At 43.2% G+C, this 8722-nt stretch overlaps 1 pseudogene; it reads right to left on the bottom strand.

Moving 5' to 3' along the window:
- Window positions 1–4538: 4538 nt before the first annotated feature.
- Window positions 4539–8722, bottom strand: part of LOC108514563 (heterogeneous nuclear ribonucleoprotein C-like) — a 15088-nt pseudogene continuing 10904 nt past the window's right edge.

The following is an 8722-nucleotide window of genomic DNA, read 5'->3' as shown; positions in this document are numbered from 1 at the left end:
AGGCGGCGCGTGCGCGCTCCCTCAAGGGGCCCTCCGCTGGGGCGCGCTCCCGCGCGCCGGCGCAGCTGGGTGAGCGGAGGTGGAGAGGATCTTCGCCCCCAGAGCCGAGGCTGTACGCGAGGGAGCGCAGCTCGGGGACGCGCCGCCTCCCCACCCCCGCAATGCCGTGCCCGGCTCCGGGACGCGAGCGCTCTGGCAGGTGCTCAGTAGGAGGTAGCTTGGGTCAAATTGTGCTTCAGCTTCCAACGCCAAGCCAAGTAGAGCGGAGGGGAGTGGAAGAAAGGGATTAAATGTCTTTGTTGGGAGCTGGTGGAGGAAGAGGGTTGCCAGAGGAATGCCTGGGACAAACGTCCTCCCCAGCACTAGGAGTTCGCCTTCCCGAGAGCCCCAGGTAATAAACAGCTAGGGCTGCCCGCTAGTTGCAACTCAACTGCCCCCAGGTGCTGGGTTTTCCAAGCTCTGTGGTACCTGGGAAGGCTCATACCTCAGCCTTGTGTGGGGCAGGGCAATAGGTCATCCTGTCCAAACCTTACGCCACGGAGCAATACTATCTACAGAATCCTTGATAGGTGCTTATCAACCAAACACCATACACAGTAGAGGCGGCAGTCCTGTGTTAGAACGCAGACCTGGCAGTCCTGTGTTAGAACGCAGACCTGGGTAGGGAGCTTGGCCAACAATTAGCAAGACAAGGGTCGTGTGTTGCTTGAGTCATATAACCCCTCAGTCAACTTCCTCGCATATAACAAACCTACCAGTTTCTTTGGAATTCTAAATTCCATAGTCTCTTAAAGCAGAAACGAACTACCTTTAGAAGAATTCCATTCTAATCTCCTAGTCTTCATTCATTCATCTACAAATATTTACTGAGTCATTACTATTTTCCAGGCACCGTGCTAAGGAAACAAACAGAAACAAGAGACAGGACAAGGTATTTATTTTCACGAAACTAGCATTCCAGAGGGAGAAGACAGCAAATAAGAAAGAAAACTGAACAAGATAATATCAGATAGGTGTAGTTGTCTAAACAAAATAAAAGAGAAATACTCAGATGAAAAGCCCAAAACAACAATGGCAAAAAGCTAAGTTTCTTTCTCTCAGGTAAAGGTAGGCAGTCCTAGAATAAAATGGTGGCTCCATAACAATTAGGGAATCCCAGCCTCTTTGTGACAGTTTGCTATGCCATCTGCTACCTGTGATTTCCACCCTGACTTAGAAAATAACTGTCACCTAACATGACAACAACATGCTAGCCAGGAAGACCAGCAAAAGGGGAAGAGAGGCCAGGCATGGTGGCTCACACCTGTAATCCTAGTACTTTGAGAGGCTGAGGTGGGCGGATCACTTGAGGTCAGGAGTTTGAGACCAGCCTGGCCAACATGGTGAAACCCCGTCTCTACTAAAAATACAAAAATTTGCTGGAAGTGGTAACGCGCTCCTGTAATCCTAGCTACTCAGGGGCTGAGGCAGGAGAATCGCTTGAACCCAGGAGGCGGAGGTTGCAGTGGGCCAAGATCACACCACTGCACTCCAGCCTGGGTGACAGAGAGAGACTCCCTCTCTAAAAAAGAGGGGGGGATCGGGGGAGAGAAGGGTATACTTCCTCTTTTTAAGAAAACTTCTCAAAAGATCCATACAAACTACTGCGACTTAGTTCCTTGGACAAAGCTTGATCACATGGCCACATTTCATTGCAAGAGAGGATGGCAAATACAATCTTTTTTAACTAATTGGACAAATACCCAGCTAACATTTGAGGTTTTATTACTGAGCAAAATGGAAAAAAAACAGATATTAGAGGCAACTAGCAGTGTCTGCCGTAGTTGTATGTCTCTGGCTACCCAAATATCCAGGCACATCATTCTTTCTACAGATAGATATACCTTCCCTTTTCCAAGGAAGACAACCTAAAATCCCATCCAGTTGCTGAATCCTAGCCAAAGTCCAGAATATTCCTCAGGACCAGATGCAGATCTCATGTTAAAGTTATCCTCCCCCTCAACACATCCAATATACAGTGGTAGAATAGGAACAAGATAATCACAATTTTTTTCAAATCTCCAATTCAGAAACTAAGAAGATCAAAAACACAGCATAAACTTATCCAAAAAATTACAGAAATACCAGTGCAGGCTTATTTTTTTCATTAATTCATTCCTGAAAATCTATGATCCGTCCACAAGAAAATGCTAAATAGCAACTTAGTTTTAAATGGGAAAAAATAAAATGCATTACATATCAACCAAAAAATTCTTAACAAGTATTTAAAATACAGTATCAAATATTAACAAAAAATATCATGTTAAGATATACAATAGTACACAAATAACATCTTATTCATCAAACAATTAATATGAACTGGGCACGGTGGCTGACGCCTGTAATCCCAGCACTTTGGGAGGCTGAGCTTGGTGGATCACCCGAGGTCTGGCCTCGGTGAAAGCCACCAGCCTGGCCTATGGTGAAACCCCATCTCTACTAAAAATACAAAAAGTAGTCAGGCATGGTGGTGGACGCCTGTAATCCCAGCTACTCGGGAGGCTCTGACAGGAGATTCACTTGAACCTGGGAGGCAGAGGTTGCAGTAAGCCAAGATGGCACCACTTCACTCCAACCTGGGCAACAGAACAAGACTCCGTCTCAAAAAAAAAAAAAATTGTTAACTCTCAGTTGCTTCTGAATGTAATAGCACAATGCAGTTTGCATGCCTGATAATAAACAATATGTTTACTATGTGGACCCAGCAATTACACATTAATAAATAAGGAAAATTTAAAATTACAGTTAAAACCAGGTGGTTTCTTTTAGTTAACTGTTTTTTGTTTGTTTTGAGACGTGGTCTCTGCTGCCCAGGCTGAAGTACAGTGGCACAATCATGGCTCACAGCAGCCCATATCTCCTGGGCTCAGGAGATCCCCCTGAATCAGCCTCCTGAGTAGCTGGGACCACAAGTACACCAGCACACCTTGCTAATGTTTTCAAATTATTTGTAGAGATGGGGTCTGCCTATGTTACCGAGACTGCTCTTGAACTCCTGGGCTCAAGCTGTCCACCCAGCTCAGCCCACCAAAGTGCTGGGATTACAGGCGTGCACCAACACACCTGGTCCTAATTAACTGTTAAATGGAGACTTGAAGCATAAAGAAATTTGAGAAAAATGGAATGGTGCCAAAGGGGACAAAGCTGATGACTTGGGTGGCAAATGAGGTGATTTCAGGGAAACTCCCAAGTTCAAAAGAAAGGACACTCTTATCTTTTCTAGTGCTGCTATGGAGATTCCAAAATACGAAGGCATTGGTAAATCCTCAGGGGAGATGATTTATGCTTTAGGATGCAAAACAAATACAAAATGGAGCAGTATGCAGTAAACCAGTAGCTTACATTTGTAAATTTATTCTTTATATGGTATTATAAGATACAGCAGGCTGTTTTTTAAAAGAAAGCCTTCCCGTCATGCCACCATTAAGTTTAAAGATAATGTTGTGTCCAGAATTGGTGGGTTCTTGGTCTCACTGACTTCAAGAATGAAACCACAGACCCTCGCGGTGAGTGTTACAGTTCTCAAAGATAGTGTGTCTGGAGTTTGTTCCTTCTGATGTTCGGACGTGTTCAGAGTTTCTTCCTTCTGGCAGGTTTGTGGTCTCACTGGCCTCTGGAGTGAAGCTACAAACCTTAACAGTGAGTGTTACAGCTCATAAAGGCCGTGCGGACCCAAAGAGTGAGCAGCAGCAAAATTTATCGCAAAGAGCAAAAGAACACATCTTCCACACTTCGGAAGGGGACCAGACCAGGTTGCCACTCAGGCCTGCAGCCTGCTTTTATTTCTTTATCTGGCCCCACCCACATCCTGCTGATTGGTCCATTTTACAGAGAGCTGATTGGTCCATTTCACAGAGAGCTGATTGGTCCATTTTGACAGAGTGCTGATTGGTGCATTTGCAATACCTGAGCTAGATACAGAGTGCTGATTGGTGTGTTTACAATCCTTTAGCTAGACACAGAGTGCTAGACAGAAAGGTTCTCCAAGTCCCCACTAGGTTAGCTAGATACAGAGTACTGATTGGTGTATTTACAAACCCTGAGCTAGACACAGAGTGCTGATTGGTGCGTTCACAATCCTCCAGCTGGAGACACAGAGTGCTAGACAGAAAAGTTCTCCAAGTCCCCACTAGGTTAGCTAGATACAGAGTACTGACTGGTGTATTTAGGAACCTTGAGCTAGACACAGGGTGCTGATTGGTGAGCTAGACACAGGGTGCTGATTGGTGACCTAGATACAGGGTGCTGATTGGTGTATTTACAATCCCTTAGATTGTAAGGGTGAGGCTCCGGCATGGCAGGCGGCAGGTCCTGAGCTCTGCCCTGCAGGGAGGCAGCTGAGGCCCAGCGAGACATTGATGGCAACGTGGTGGGCCGGCACTGCTGGGGGACCCTGCGCACCCTCTGCAGCTCCTCGCCAGGGTGCTAAGCACCCCACTGCCCCTGACCTGCAGCGCTGGCCGGCCACTCCAAGTGCGGGCAGCGGAGCCCACGCTCACCTAGAACACTTGTTGGCCCACTAGCACTGTGCGCAGCCCTGGTTCCCACCCGAGGCTCTCCTTCCACACCTTCCCACAAGCAGAGGGAGCTGGCTCAGGCCTCAGCCAGCCCAGAGAGGGGTTCCCACAGTGCCATGGCAGGCTGAAGGGCTCCTCAAGCGCCACCAGAGTGGACGCCAAGGCAGAGACACCGGGAGCAAGGGCTGCTAGCACGTTGCCACCTCTCAATGTTAAACATTGCATCTGCATGGGTCATTCATTCTTTTAGCCTGGCTATGACAGTGGTTTGACTGAATACTTTCTGGGGGCTTCGTTATTTCTTCTTTTTCATTAAGAAAAGGCGAGGAGGGCTTTAGCGTTCATCAACAAGGTGAAGCAAAGAGTTTCTCCAGGCCAGGTGCGGTGGCTCATGCCTGTTGTAATCCCAGCACTTTGGGAGGCTAAGGCATGCAGATCACGAGGTTAGGAGATCAAGACCATCCTGGCTAACAGGGTGAAACCCCTTCTCTACTAAAAAAAAAAAAAAAAAATACAAAAAATAAAAAAAATTAGCCGGGCGTGGTGGCGAGTACCTGTAGTCCCAGCTACTCAGGAGGCTGAGGCAGGAGAATGGTGTGAACCCTGGAGGCAGAGCTTGCAGTGAGCTGAGATCGGGCCACTGCACTCCAGCCTGGGCGACAGAGTGAGACTCTATCTGAAAAAAAAAAAAAAAAAAGAGTTTCTCCAATGAAAGTGCTCAGTGAATGAAGAAAACTGTTCTGGCAATTTATGATGGAATTCAAAGGCTTTGAAGAAACGCCAATATGAAAATTGTTGCTCCTTTCTGTGTGTTGGAAGAATGAAAAAAAAAAAGTTGTTGCTCTTGTAGGATTCTAGTTTTGCTGATGTCAATGAAAAAGAATGGAAGAGCTCTTAGGAGCTAATGCAGAGGATTTAACGACACTAAACTAGTTTAGATCTACATGCAGTCATTGTAGAAATAATTATCAGGCACAAGTACAATGGCAAAGTACGGCAAACTCGAAGTATGACACTGTAGTAGCTCTTGATTCCAGCAACAATCAATAACCAAGCTTTTCACAACAGCTACATCTGATTCTGATTTTCTTTTCTTTTCTTTTTTTTTTTTTTTGAGACACAGTCTTGCTCTGCCACCCAGGCTGCAGTGCAATGGCATGATATTGGCTCATTACAACTTCTGCCTCCTGGGCTCAAGCGATTCTTCTGCCTCAGCCTCCCGACTAGCTGAGATTAGCAGCACCCACCACCACACCCGTCTAATTTTTGTATTTTTAGTAGAGATGGGGTTTCACCATGTAGTCAAGGCTGGTCTCGAACTCCTGACCTTAGGTAATCCACCTGCCTTGGCCTCCCAAAGTGCTGTGATTATAGGCATGAGCCACCATGCCCAGCAATAATTCTGATTTTCTACTAATTTTTGTTGCAACATAACTTCAGATTTTTCCTTACATCATTTGATTTAAAATATTGAGTTTCTAAGATGTAAATATAAATTTAAATATTCAAATCTGGAATATTAAAAGATAATATGCCCTTTCAGTACAAGTAGGCAGTGTGTCTGCCAATACAATTCTCTTTAAGATTTTGGAGACTTCATGTATATCAAATTATAATCCACTCCAACAGAAAAAAAAAGCCACACTCACAAACCTCTTTGAGACAAACACTTCCCATCTTGGGCTGAGAGTCAGAAAGCTGATGGAAAACGCCCTTATACACTTAGAATTGCTTTTGTCTAGCTGAAATGGTCTAGGTAAAATGGCTTTAAATCTTTGTACAGTCTTTACAAAAAATCTAAATAGCTGCACCCTGGATTGTACCTTCCCCTCAAGGCAATGCCTTAGTTGTTTCACCATCTGAAGAGGCTGGAAGTGAAAAGCAGTTTTATTTTTGAACCCAAAGTTCCTAGACTACGTATATTTTCTCTAAATTTTGCTTAAAAATGAAATTGTACTTTTAATATCTCACCTCTCTACAACTTATCCCACATAGGGTTTTTTTGTTTTGTTTTTGTTTTTTTCGTTTTGTTTTAATCAATTGGCACTTTCAACAGTCTGTCTGGAAATTTCCTTAACCAAATGCACCAGTTTGTTAGATATATTTTCTATTTTCTGCATTTCAGCATGCAACAGTGTGGCTAAACTTTCTGCCACTGTATAACAGGGATCCCTTTTTCTACAGCCTTTGATAACAATTTCCTCCCTTCAAGCCTTCAAAGATTGTACAAAAAACTCTCAAGTGGCCTTACAAAATATTCAGGTACATACACTGTCTAGAATTCTCAGCATCTATATTAGTTTCATGATGTTACCAGTATTTGGAAGCTATAGCAAAGGACACCATCCTCTCCACATTAAACCCCTACCACTCCAACCACAGAATTTAAAAGTAAAAGATGTATAATTATTCTTTGAAAGGAAACACACAAAATCAACATGTAGATGTATACAAGGAATGCTTTAGAGGCCAGCCACATCTCTCTAAAAACAGTAGACTTATGCAATAACATATCTATAGAAGAAAAGTGTATTGACCGAATTGGAAGAAAAAAAGGAGGAGCCACTAAGGCAATTCAGGTCCATACCTGGGAGTGAGAACTGCAGCCCAGGGACCTCAGGAATTAACCATGAAATGGGATGCATAGCTTCTCCTGGACAGATGTCATTAAACAATTGACTCATCTAACTAATGTTTTCTTTCTGAGAATAAAACAAACTTTTATTGTGGTTTGGCTTCCCATGCAGATCTGTCTTGAGAGAGAGAATGATTATATATTAGGCAACAGATATCCTAGTTTGTATGAGAGGCTTTAATTTTCTATTGTTATTTAAAAAATTGGTATCTTGATTTATACACTCATTTATAAGCTTGTTTTATATCACTTAGCCTGAGAAAGGAAGAGCCTCCCTGATATGCTGCCAAAACCAGGTTTTTAACCCTGGTTGTTTGTGGCAATGAATTCTGTATTAGCCAAGAATGGTTAGGCTATGCTGAGATACCACATACACTCTAAATCTCAGAGAATTTAAAATAAGAAAGATTTATTTTGTGTTTACACAAACTCCAAAGCAGACTGGCCAGTTCTTCAGGGCAAGGGCAACCAGTGATTCAGGAATATAGCTTCTTCCATCTGCACTGGGCCTTCTGTGATCACTTTTTATTTTTTTTCCTTGCTGCTTTGATTTTTTACATGTACATAATTTTTAGTTCTTTTGCAGAACAGCATGCACAAAATTTAAGTGTACAGCTCAATGAATTTTTAAATTTGCCTTTACTGAGACTACTATGTGCCCTGAGACTGCTATCCAGATTAAGAAAAAGTATTTCCATCACCCCAGAAGGCTCTTTTGTGCCCCTTCCCAGTAAATACACCCGCAAACAGAGGTAACCACTATTCTCACTTCTAGTATCATAGCTTCATTTTGCCTGTTCCTAAAGCTTATATTCACAAATGCGTATGTTGAATATTTTTTGTGCCTGGCTTCCTTCACTCAAGATCTTGTGCATGTTTTTGTAAGTAGCTATAGTTCATTCACTTTTATTGCTATATTGAGTCTATTGTATGAATATAGCACAATTTTTTCATTTGAGGACATTTGTGTTGTTGCATGTTTGAACCTATTATGAATAACCCAGCAAGGAACATTCTTTTACTTGACTTTTGTAGACGTATGCTTTTGTTTTTCTTCAGCATATGCCTAAGAGTAGATGTGCTGGGTCACAGGGCCAGCATACATTTAACTTTCGTAGATACCAATCACTGCTTTCGCTTTCAAGGGCCAGGCCTGGAAGTGGTTTACATCACTTCTGCTTACATCCTATTTCCAGAACTTAGTCACATGTCCCCAACCTAACCTCAAAGGAGGATGGAAAATGTAGTCCTTCCATAAAACCAGGAAACGAAAATGAAATGAGATTTTGTTAAGCATTTTGCGCCATCTCTGTCACAAATATCAACTGCAGGGTCAGGCTACCTGTAAGACAACCAGCTAACCTCCACTGATTCTCTTCCATCTTTGTGGACTGTATGACTCTCTTTTCTTAAATGAATATATGTACAATAGTATAGCTTATTATCAATCAACTAATGCAAACTAATCCATCACATAGTGTGTGTGTGTGTATATATATATGTGTGTGTATGTGTGTGTGTGTGTGTGTGT

The sequence above is a fragment of the Rhinopithecus bieti genome, unplaced genomic scaffold (genome assembly GCF_001698545.2).
Source record: "Rhinopithecus bieti isolate Rb0 unplaced genomic scaffold, ASM169854v2 scaffold_30846, whole genome shotgun sequence".
NCBI classification, from domain to species: domain Eukaryota; kingdom Metazoa; phylum Chordata; class Mammalia; order Primates; family Cercopithecidae; genus Rhinopithecus; species Rhinopithecus bieti.
Note: the sequence above shows the minus strand (reverse complement) of the source record. Positions and strands in the feature narration are given on the sequence as shown.